This window comes from Littorina saxatilis, unplaced genomic scaffold (genome assembly GCF_037325665.1).
Source record: "Littorina saxatilis isolate snail1 unplaced genomic scaffold, US_GU_Lsax_2.0 scaffold_731, whole genome shotgun sequence".
NCBI lineage: Eukaryota > Metazoa > Mollusca > Gastropoda > Littorinimorpha > Littorinidae > Littorina > Littorina saxatilis.
The window spans coordinates 18,651-31,515 of record NW_027127840.1 but is presented as its reverse complement, the minus strand read 5'-3'; the positions used below and the strand labels follow the sequence as shown (position 1 = coordinate 31,515).

The 12,865-nt window shown below is 40.6% G+C and overlaps 1 long non-coding RNA gene across 1 annotated transcript; it reads left to right on the top strand.

The window, feature by feature from the left end:
• Positions 1 to 296: 296 nt before the first annotated feature.
• On the top strand, positions 297 to 8,034 carry LOC138956210 (uncharacterized). The gene is made up of 4 exons (XR_011452553.1): positions 297 to 550; positions 1,827 to 1,937; positions 3,373 to 3,452; positions 4,278 to 8,034. It is a non-coding gene; the product is annotated as an uncharacterized lncRNA (long non-coding RNA).
• The last annotated feature ends 4,831 nt before the right edge of the window (positions 8,035 to 12,865 follow it).

Here is a 12,865-nt window from a genome sequence, read left to right as displayed (position 1 = left end):
GAGTCAAAGGTCACAGAAGATTTGCATCGTGCAGCACTGCACGAATTGGGTCAAAGGACACAAACGATTTGCGTCGTGCCGCGAAGGAAAGATAATCGCGATCTTGTTTCTCATTGCCTCTCTGTTTTTCATTAGACTTGTCATTCTGCTTGCTCGGCTTTGTCAGATGTCTTCATTTCTTGTTGCTATGTTCTTTGCTTTTTTTATTATTTTTTTTTTATTTGCGCTTAGTTTATCGATACAACGTCTTGTGCACGGGTCAAAATGTGTGTCAGGGGTCAGTTGGTTTGACTTAAAGATATAGTCTCCGCCAGTAAAAGGCCTTCAGATCGCCCTAAAAGCTTTACCATAAGATTCTGCGTGACGAATAATGTTACCACACAGAAGGACAAACTTAACTTTGCAGAATTAAAAGTTTGGGAAGTTGAATCAATTGTCGTAATATCAAAGGAAAATGCACTCTTGTGATGTGTTCCGTGGGTGATGTCCCTTGATTCGAGACAACATGGCGACTATCAGGGAACGTTTTGACGAATTGGAGACTGACCAGGTAAGTGTCGGATTTGTAGACCACAGGAAATGTTGTTTATAATCAAATAGGGCTTTCAATACAACAGTCAGTATTAGTGTAAAGGTTGATCCCAGCAGGACTGCAAAGAAATCTGTAAGGCGAGTCATTTCGAACCATTTGGTTGGTATGATGAGATGGATACCAGTAACTGAGTAAGTTCGTCAAACGGTAGATTCGTCACCGGTCCCCGGTAACTTCGCCACAGTAGTCCGAGCGCGGCTGTTATGTAATGGTAATACAACCTTGCACCTCCCCCCCCCCCCTTTCTCTCTCTCCCTCTCCCCCCTCTCTCTCTCTCTCTCCCCCTCTCTCTATCCTTTCACAGAGCAGTGATGTGCGTATTTATTTTGTATCTCTTTTTTCTTTGAGTAGGTGAAGTACACAATATAAAATGGCATTTTCATTCTCTCTCTCTCTCTCTCTCTCTCTCTCTCTCTCTCTCTCTCTCTCTCTCTCTCTCTCTCTCTCTCTTAAAAATGTGAATCTTGAATCTCTCCCACAAATCAAACATCTGAAAGCATAAGCTCTAAGCATAAACACCCGCCCACCCTGCCGGTAACTTCGTCACCCGTGACGAATCTACCGTGTGACGAACTTACTGGTAGCCGATGAGATCACTTGTTTTCAGCTACTAGAGGCAGTAGAACGAGGACGTCAGCCGGCTTTGCATATGGTTTATCCCACACAAACTTAATACTGACTTTTCCCCTCCCCTCCAAAGTGCTGCTGATCGAACTTTGGATCATTGTAACGCTTGAAATTCGTGGAGAAACATCCAATCTGAAGTTAATTTTGGCTGACGTCTTTCCGATACGGCGATAGCTCAATCAGTGAATGTGTGCAGATCATGGATTGGAAAATCAAGGACTTGCCTTCTGAAATAATTATAAGACTCTGCATTTGCACTGTTACTCTTTTGATAATATATATATATAGATGCATTTTTTTTTAGCTACAATTCATACCACTGGAATAAACACAACAGTAAACTAAAAGTAAAAGTGTGCTTTGCTTGCAAGAGTGAGTAGAACAGAAAATACTAATTATCACACCCATTTTAAAAGCAAAAATTCTACTCGCACTAGTAAAGCTTATGAGAGCTGAATTTTATTTGTTCAATGGGCAGTCGATAGAGAATGAATCATGCTCTTCAAAGTCAAGTGAGCTTTTCTTGATGATAATAGGTTTGATACAGATACTGTAAATTGAGTAAGGATGAAGTATGAGAACTGTAAACTCTTCTCGTTCCGTCTAGGCTATGGAAGTTTCGCTTCCAGCAGAACATGCTGTCCTTACTAGTGCTAGAGGGCGGCAGGAGAGGAAAAGGTGCGGACAGAAAGTGATCTGCTGAGGAACCAATTTGAAGGTAAATCAGGATTAGTTTTAGTCCTTTTCCTAGTACTTTCCATGCACGGGTTCACACACGCATGTATACACAGAATCATGAATGACAATAGCACTTGCACAAATAGTTATATAAGAAATAATAGGGTGAACTTTGATGACAATAACAGAAGATATTATTTTCTTGGGTGAAGAGTATAATGGGGATTTCACAGTTATAATTATGGCAAGGATAGAAGTGTGCTGTGCATCTGTCTGTCAAAAGGGCCCACCAACACTTTGTTTCCTCTGAAGAGCAATATACCACAGTTGTGTGATATATAATTTTACGTGCAAGAATGCCTTTTGTAAAAAAAATTCCTGATAACATGGTGAGACACACAGAAATGCAATAGACAACACCCTTGTGACATCATTGTTTATTTTGCTGTCATTAAAATGATCCATTCATTGTTATTATACATTCATCAGAATACTTTCCTATAATTTACATGGAATGTATCCTGTGAGGAAATACACAAGTACAGGTTGTAACAAAACTCTCTCCTCTGAATTGTTTAAGGTTTCAAGGGAAAATGTGCTAGATGTAATATGAGAACATTAGATGAGGTAAAATTTACAAACAATAAAAAAAAAGCAAGTGTGAAAAATCACACGTTGTCAATATAAAAAAATGAATGTGCTTTACAAAACTGTACTTTCTTTTCTTTTGAAATAGTCACTTTAATTTGTAGTTTAAAATTTAAAAAACACACCATTGTTCATAAGAAATACTTTGCAAGTTTTGCTCATCGTTCAGGTTAGTGGTGTGTTATGACTCGTTTATGCCTGGTTCAAGCAGGCATAGTTGTAACAAGAAGAGCAAACGCTCGATCGAGTCACTTTCGCAGTTCTGAATATTATATGAGGCATCAGATGGACAGGAAGAAATTGCTATTCACAACACAATGAGTCACGTTCACATAAAATTTGAGCCCGGTCACTTTTATAGTTTCCGAGAAAAGCCCAACGTTAAGTTGTGTGTTGCCGAACAGAAAAGGCTAGTTATCTCCCTTGTTTTTCTGATAACGTTCGTAAAAGGCTACAGATGTAAATACTTTGATGTAAAGAATAATCCTACAAAGTTTCAATCACATCCGATGAACTTTGTCAAAGATATAAAATGTCTAATTTTTCCTTTGACGCTGACCTGTGACCTTGAAAAAGGTCAAAGGTCAACGAAACCATCGTTAAAGTGTAGAGGTCATTGGAGGTCACGACTAAACAAAATATGAGCCCGATCGCTTTGATAGTTTCCGAGAAAAGTCCAACGTTAAGGTGGTGTCTACGGACGGACGGCCGGCCGGCCGGCCGGACAGACTAACACTGACCGATTACATAGAGTCACTTTTTCTCAAGTGACTCAAAAATGGGTATTGACTGATTTAAAAGTGAAATAACAATCTTTCCACTTCCAGAAACTTATCCAGGAACCAGGCCAGGAGAAACTCCAAGCCCTAGCCTCTAAATGGTGAAGCTGAATGCTGGCCTTATGACAGTAAGTACCTAATCCTTGTGTGAGATTTGCTCTAAATCCTCTGCAAGTGCAAGCAGACAGTTGCCACAATAAAAATATTTTTTAAAAAAAACTCTGAAATAATTCTGTCTGAGAATAGGGTTAAAATAACAGTTTATAAACATAAATCAGAGAAAGTAACCTTACAAATAAGGGGGCATAAAAAAGAGGGTTTCTGTACAGTACATGGGTACACTGGGCACGAGCTATGAACAGGAAAGGTGTACCAGAATTCAAATGTCTTGGAGAAATGTGTACAAATGAGGCAAAACTCGCCTCTGACAAAATGGATATGATGCAAAACAACATGTTTAAATAATCAAGTATTAGAAGATTATTTCAAGGAGAGGGTGACATATAGTATGTGTCTCAAGAGACAATCATGTGCAATTCATTCCAAGAAGCTAAAGATATGTTACAGGTGCCTCTACACAAATATTCACAATGTCCCAGGACAGTCTTGTTTTACTAACCAGTGTCATCACTCATGTACATTTCTTCTTCTGTGTTCGATATAATCTATATTAAATTGCTTTCTGTTTTATATACCTGCCTCAACTCTGTTCTATCATACTGGAAAGCCTGTACCGTCACAGGTGTATATCCCCCCCCCCCCCCCTGGGGACACACACACACCAAGACATGCTCTATTACATAAATTACAATTTCTTCTTTCTCATTATTTTCTCCAATTTTCTTATTTTCTCCAATTTTCTTAAATTTGGTGCGTATCTTTTTTAACAATTTTAATGTTTAAATCTGAATCAAGTTTTGTCACTGAAAGATGATTTTCTGTTTACACTCCAGGATTTCGATGCACTGGTGGTTGGTGCTGGATGAGAGTTTCCTTTCACTTGCTTGGGCCCAGAGAAGCGACGCCCTCGTCCTGGAAGAAGCAGAAGAGGGAGACATAAATAAAACACAACACTATGCTGCTTACAGACAATTTATTTTGTGCAAATATGGTTATTTGGGAGAACGAGTCCAAATAGCCAGATACAGTTAATGTGTGTAGGCCATAAGGAAAAAATGTACCGATCCAGCAGGCCAGTACACAGGCTATATATGCTGGTCGCCTGTGCTAAGTACAGAGTTGTGTCAAAAGTCATGCATGTTGAAAAGGTGAATTTAGAGCGTAGGTTTAGATCACCCCAAAGAAAAATCACATAAACCAGTCTGGGTGGCCGGGTGGTAACGCACTTGCGCTCGAAAGCGAGAGGTTGCGAGTTCGACCCTGGGTCAGGGCGTTAGCAATTTTCTCCCCCCTTTCCTAACCTAGGCAGGGATGTCGTTAGGCGTCAGGCATAGACCGATTGAAAGGCTCAAATGTCCGATTCACATAGCAGCATGGCGGTCTGATGTCCTATCGTTTTGAACTGAGCGCTGTCATTCTCCGATAAGAACACCATTCCTTCAGACAGCGTGATATTCGATATTTTCCATTCAAGATACACATTGTCCAAAATTGACCGAGCACTCTCGCCTACAGGTGCACTGAGAAAAGTCGCTCTGGATTGGTCTATGCAACGGGCTCACAACAAGGCAAATCGCTTCACGATGGCGACGAAGAAAGCACGATTGCTGCGAGATATGAAAAAAGTTGTACTTCTTAAACTAGTAGACGATTCGGTCAGTGAAATCGTCAGAGAGAATGTAGTTATGATGGGAAATTTAGCTGGGGTAGTCCCTGAACCTTGAAAACCGGTGGATCCCTCGGGTCACGTCGAAAACCATGCCGAGAAGATCAAAACACGCTACACGGCATCGCAGTGTAAACACCGCCGCCATCTTGGATAACGCGGCGGGCGGTGGGCGAGCATATACCAAAGCCGCTCGCCGAGTGCTTCGCGAGCGCTTTCCTGCACTGCCCTAAGAAACGGCTTTTTGTCATTCGCACTGCGAGCGACCCGTGGCGAACCGCTCTGGGCAACTCGTCTCTGAAGTCGTGTAGTGCTGATCTTGCGTTTTTGGGAATTCCAAACCGTTTGCGATATGAGCCGTTTGGGTACAACCGTCTGCAGCACACTAAAGTTTAGGAGTACGGGAGACAACTCGAACTGACTATAAGTCTTGCGTCTGCTTTTGGTTTCAGTTTAAGAAATTTTGACGAAGCGCATTGAATTATGCCACCGAATTAAAACTAATAGGCCTGCCAAAGATCAACAAAAGCTGAAGACCTTTGGCTTTTCAACGGCATCCTGTGCAACGTTTCGGTCAAAAACAGGTGAAAACGCGACGAGCGTCACAAGAATGACAGTGCCAATGACAGTGTCGCATTGGAAACTGACACAGCCACGGAAAGAGACGTTTTGTATTTTGGGACTGCTGCCGGAAGGAGACCGTAATATATGGTTTCATCACTGTCAACTGGTTACAGAAAAAATCGTCTGCTCCAGTGAGCGGCGAAACCAAACGGTTGATTATCACGTGACACTTTTGTCATATTTAGAGTTGTTTGCACAGTAAATACAGCCGCGAAAAATAGCTCGCTTGAAACTGTCTTACATATCAATTCCTTTGTAATTTATAAATTACCAAAAAAACCATGAAAAATCATTATCGACGATCTCGAATCTGCTTATTGTTCACAGAACCCACTGTATATTTACCACTGGGTTACATTTTCATTCCTATTTGCTGATGTGTAAAACTTTTTTTTGTACTGTGCACACTATTTACTCGAGTCAGTAGTTGCGGGTAAAATCTGATCCCTGTTTTGAATTTTGTGGAATCATTTTGCGACATATCGATAAAGTCACGAGACAAAGAACATCAACAAAGACCATATGGGCAATCATGTACATTTTTTGCGGGGTGTAAGGGAGATCAACTTTGTCTTTATAAGAATAGGAATCACATCATCTTAAACTCTACACATGGTGACAACTGCAACGCGTGTGGCACACAGCATGACAAACAAAAAAGAGCCCCTGCCATGAATACTCCATGCTTAGTCCTATTTATCAGTTTTGGTGGCGCTGATTCGGCAAATGAAATGTTTTAATTATGTTGTGCTGGCTTGCAGCCCAAGAGAGATATTACACAAAAGCAAATGTATTTCTTCAGGCCTAACCATCATGATGCCATATATGCATGGTGATCTGTAAACTTCTGTTCTCTGTGCACAATGCATGTGTAAACATTTTGTTGTTCGCAGAACGCAGAACCAATTTCACATTTTAGAGAAATATTAAACAAAAGCAAATGTATTTCTTCAGGCCTAACCATCATAATGCCATATATGCATGGTGATCTGTAAACTTTTGTTCTCTGTGCACAATGCGCTACTTTACTTATACTGTCACCTGGTTGTCACGACATATGTCGCGCTATTGGCTCAGTCAGTTTGGTCGGTTCCGATTACCTCCCATTGATGCGAAAACCTATATGACTGTTTTTTGTTATTTTTCTCTCTGTTAATTCACCAGTGGCTATGTAACATGTGTTACAGAATTGCACCGGTGTAAGGGTTAACATTTTATTTTTCACTCACATGTTTGCTGAAGTGTACAAATTTTGTTCCATTTAGTGCTGTTTTTTTCCCCGTCTTAAGACATATATGGTGATGTGTACAACTATTGTTCTCTGGGCACATTTATGTCCCTCACTTATGTCAATGTAGCCGCTAATTTGTTTAAGTCCAGTCAATCGTGCAAACGTTTCATTGTGGGTGACTCGAGCTGTCGGGTACTGCGACGAGATTTCTTTCCCAATTATATGATTGGTGTTATATATTCTTTTACACATTTTAACTAGCATTCATCATCTTGGTTGAAGCGTGACAAAATGATTTTGTCACATTGATTGAATTCTCAGACTGTCCACATTGACTGAAATCTCAAAAAAGGGCACAATTTAACGCTGTTTTATTCTTTCCCAATTACATGATTTGTTATTGTTCACAGAACCCACTGTAAATTTACCACTGGGTTACATTTCCATTCCTATTTGCTGATGTGTAGAACTTTTGTTTGTACTGTGCACACTATTTGCTCGAGTTAGTAGTTGCGGGTAAAATCTGATCCCTGTTTTGAATTTTGTGGACATATTGATAACGTCACGAGACAAAGAACATCAACAAAGACCATATGGGCAACCATGTAAATTTTTATATGTGTAAAACTTTTTTTTTTACTGTGCACACTATTTGCTCATTTAATGCTGTGTTTATGTGTTTGTTTCACTCCCATGTGTCATATTTTCTGAGATTTCGGTTAATATAGCCACTTTTTTTAGTTTTGCCGCATTTAGCCTTTCCTTCGTAACTGTCTGCCTTCACCAAGCTGTAGATTCTTGCATTACTAATGGCGAGCAGCTACGCAAGAAAAGAAAGAAAGTGTATTCAAGCGCCGAGCCTGGTAAAAAGAAAATATCGCTACATTGACCGAAATTTCAGAAAGCGTCACATGTTTGCTGCTGTGTAAATGGTTTGCAGTTCATTGCACATTGAACGCTGTTTTTCTTAGGTTTGATGTTTTATCACATTTTGTTCTGTGTGTGCTAGCGCTTTTTTGGGGTAAATTTGTCGCAATTACTTCTAAATTTAATATGTTACTGTTGTCACTGCACAAGTCATGGCCAATCCACCTCTTTCCCCCTTTCTTTTTATCTCTCCCAATAAATGTATGGCATTTTGTTCTTTACGCGCGTGCCATTGCACATTGAACACGTTTTTGTTGTTGCTTATTCATAATTAACTCTGTAATTAATGAAGAAGAAAAAATCCCGTGCGGAGCACGGGTATTACTAGTGTGATTATAATACACTGAGATGACACAGGGGGGCGGCTCAATTGATAGCTGCTGCCAGTTGCTGCCATCGGCGTGGTATCGACTGCCATGTTTGGCGACGGGATTTTTTCCCAGGGTCTATTTTCTGCAGATCCTCCCCTGTGTCCGAACACCCTCTTGTGCATTGTGCGCACGATACCGATCCACAGCAAAAGCCTTACAAAACGCGAATGCACGCATGCAAGGGAAAAAAAGGTCCCGTCGTTGTACGCTATCCCCAGGGAAAGCAGCCCGAATTTCCTTCAGCCCGAATTTCCTTCAGGGGACTCCCAAAGACGACATTTCCGTCGATATCAGTTTTGATATCGACGACATCTTTATTGCTTCCCCACTTCAAAAACAAAGACACCTAAATTTAAAAACAAAAACAAATAATAAAATGTAACTATCCCATAGTTTAGTTGAGCAAGTGACTAATTACATTTTGAAAGAAAAGACATTTGGAAATACTAGAAAGTACAAGAAAAGAGTGAACAAAATTGAATAATAATCGGAGGGAGGGATATGGAACAGCCAAAACTGAGACAAATACTTTTGTAATGTCTTTACAGTGAATACAAAATGTTTAGAGAAATTGCAATATATCTAACATTGACGGACTGTGTGATGATATCTTCTGCTATTGGTCTGTTTCGACAGTGATATGAAAATCTCAACCTCCGGTCTCAATTTTGTTATCACTGTCTCAACAGCCCGTAGCAGAAGATATCATCACACAGTCCGTGGTATTGGGTAATATTTAAGTTATCAGTACGTCGACATACTTTATTCGAATTGCGCTTACTAAGATATAAACAAAACATCTTACAGGAACCGAAAAGCCGTTGTGGCCAGTTTCAAGTCATGTTGCACGTCCATTTCTTGTTATCAACATGATCCACTTGTAGAATTATGTTATGATATGGTTGTCAAACTTTACACAACACGACTCTGATGGCATCACCTTGCTAGAGATCAGACGCGAAACAAAGAAGTTCTTTTGACTGTAAATATATTGTGTGTTTATTCAATACATATCTATGCTTCCATAATTATATTCAATACTCATGTCTATATAAGCCATTAACTTAACTTCATTGTTCTTTGATTATGTACACAACACTTTGTACCAACTCCAGTGTATGTCTGATGTTATCTGTGTCATGTCTATCAGCCTGCAGAGACAAGACCTACGGAAAGAACTGCAGTGAGAGATGCGGTCATTGTAAAGGGGGACAACCGTGCAACACAACGACAGGGGAGTGCACTGATGGGTGCGAGTCTGGCTACATTGGTGTTGTTTGCAAAACAAGTGAGTATAGAACACACTCGTTGATGACAGCACTTAAAGCTAAGTGTCTGGTCTAAGGGGTAGACATCACCCCTTAAGTGTTAATCTCGGCAACAAGGACAACACTATATATTGTAATGTATGCATCGCATTCAATCACCCAATTAAATGCCACTTTTTTGTTTCAGAGTGTGATGCAGGACTGTATGGTGATAGATGTAACGAGACTTGTGGTCACTGTCAAGTCAACACCACGTGTCATCATGAAGATGGACATTGTCTGGAGAAATGTGTGGCTGAGTTCACTGGACCTATGTGTTCGCAAGGTAAAGCAGCTGTGCTACAGGCTTCGATTTTGGAATTACTTCTTTGTACAAATTGTTAAAACACATTTCTTCCTTCCACATTCCAGATAATATCAAATGGAACAATAATGTTTTTTTTCCAACTAGGGTGAACATTCATATTTACAGTAGATGATCAAAATTATACCACGGCTCACAACGGTTTTTTTTAAATAGATAGATATATAACGTGTATAGATAAGAAACGGGTTGAAAGCATGACTTCAGTACCTCCTATAACTCCAACAAATATAATACAGTACGTACCCATTGTCCGATTGTCTCCTATATTCAACTTGAGAACATGTCCCAAACAAGACTGGTATAGAAGTGATTACCCCGAAAGCAACATTTCTTCAGCAGCAATAAATACACAGACGCGTACCATGTTCTGGCATGACATCAGACAAGGGAGCTGTGATCAGTTCCTGCTGTGCATGCGCTCTTTACAAATAAGCAACCACAGTACACACAGCTCTATTACTGTTCCCCGTTGCAGTGACAGCGTTTGGCACCGCACGTCCAGTTCGCAATTAAGGCGTTAGAACGCGCTGTAGGCCATTTTTTATCAACTGGCAGCGAACAGTTATGCGAGATCATTCCTTTTCTTACGAACAAACGTCCTTGTTTTGGTGATATCAGAGGCACATAGACCTTTTATAGTGTTCGTTTTGTGTGTCTGGTTTACATGTGTGTGTGTGTGTGTGTGTGTGTGTGTGTGTGTGTGTGTGTGTGTGTGTGTGTGTGTGTGTGTGTGTGTGTGTGTATGCGCGCGCGCGTGTGTTTGTGTGTGTGTGTGTGAGTGCGTATTAGGACAATTCCCCCCCGGACATACCCCCCTGGACAACTCCCCCATAAGACAACCCCTCCCCCCTAGGATAACTCCCCGCGGGTCAATTTCCCCCCCTAGACAATACCCCCCTAGGAAAACCCCCACACACCAATCCCCTCTGTCTCCCCTTCTCCCCCCCCCCCAAAGAAAAAAATCAATTTCACAAGTGATTATTATCGTTAACTTTCTTCCCTTTCTGCGGATCATAGAAATCATCAGTGAGTATAAATCAGTATTTTAAAGCTCAGAGGTGTTATATAAAAGAGATTATTCCCCCCTCTGCTTCTTTACCTCTGTAAACTTGTAGGGGTAGTTATTTTTCGATAATGACCCAGCAACCAAACAAATAACGACCCAGCAACAGCCTGAATCCTCGATAGTGCAATGGGTTGAGAAGTTGTTCTGTTTCGGTACTACTTTTTGCGACTGAAAAGTTCCGAACGCTCTAATGTACGAAGTATACATCTCTGGAGCAAACAATATAAACATACCGCATTTAAATTAACAACTACAGGCCTGAACACATGAATCTCCATATAAAATCCATGAGTTCGGTTGTTTTCTGAATCTAGATCTGCCGTGCTCAAACGTTCATCACAAGCAATTTCCCGCAAGGCAAGTAACTCATACTTTGTCTAGCGACAAGAGTAGTTCCCCTTCTTTTCACTCAGTTTCTTCGACAACAGACTGCAATCCGACGGTCAGTTTTCAACAATATTTCATTTAATAAACAGATCACACGCAACCAAATGCACACATCTCACCAATTTAAACAACATAAAGCGGTTTCATACACTATTTTCCCCAGAAAACTGAACTTCATACAGTTTTAACGTTGGAACACGGGTGCAAAAATTCGTCTGCTAGTCCCATTTGACGAAAGAACATTATCCTAAGCGATACCAAAACATATACAGAACACACAATATCTGCCTTTGCCGCCAGAGCAGAATAACAGCATATCTGTGTACTTGATTTTAGTCCAAAATAGGAAAACTGACAAGAAGTGTTAACAGAATGGAATGATTTGCACGGAACTATACAACCGCGCATTAATCGATCGCCTGCGCAGGTTGACTGGTTGAGTGAATAGGATTCGATCAAACTTTCGCAAAAAACCTCCTCTTTTCTTTGAATAACTGAAGAAAGGAGGAATAAAGAGGTTACACGCCGAGTCTCAGTGATTATTAAAAATAATGGTCGAAGTTAGCGGATCATGAAAAATGCGAGCTTCAGCGAGCTTTTTCATGACCAGTTCGCGGTCATGAAAAAGCTCGCTGAAGCTCGCATTTTTCATGATCCGCTAACTTCGACCATTATTTTTGATAATCACTGAGACTCGGCATGTAACCTCTACATATTTTACTTTGACGTTGCTTCAGGATAGTACACAATGGAGTTTAGTTTGACAACAAGTGGTGCTCGCTGCATTTTGTTTGAAAATCATGTCTACGTAAAATAAAAATACTTAACCAAAGGTGTAGAATGTTGTGTGTGCGTGTGTGTGTGTGTGTGTGTGTGTGTGTGTGTGTGTGTGGCGTGCGTGCATGCGTGCGTGTGTGCATGCGTGTGTGTGTGTGTGTGTGTGTGTGTGTGTGTGTTCTAAGTCGTGTGTACAATCAGTGTGAGTGTACGTAAAAGTGGAATTTGTGTGTGATAACCATATATTGTAATAACGCGCAAATAAGTTTCGTAAATTTCATTATGTGTCTAAAGACTTACCAAATCAGTAACATTATGTAAACATTATTTATATAAATGTGTTGAATAGTAACACATAGTTTATCCCTTTTACAGTATGTCTATGTCATCCAATTCCACTGTTGGGTATACTTGACATTTGGTTTGTTTGGGGATGTTGAAGTTAATTACTAACCACCATTTCCAGCGACCTCACAAGAAAATAAAGATGACGGTGCAACCAACTTGGTTGGTCCCATGGTTGGTGCCATCGTTGGAGTGGGTTTGGTAATGACTATCTGCGTCACTGCCGCAATTTGGTAAGAGAACCGAGGCACACATGAAATGACGATACAACACACACACACACACACACACACACACACACACACACACACACACACACACACACACACACACACCAGGGGCGGATCAGTTGCTTTGTAAGGGGAGGGGCACTTTGAATCGAAAGTGAATGT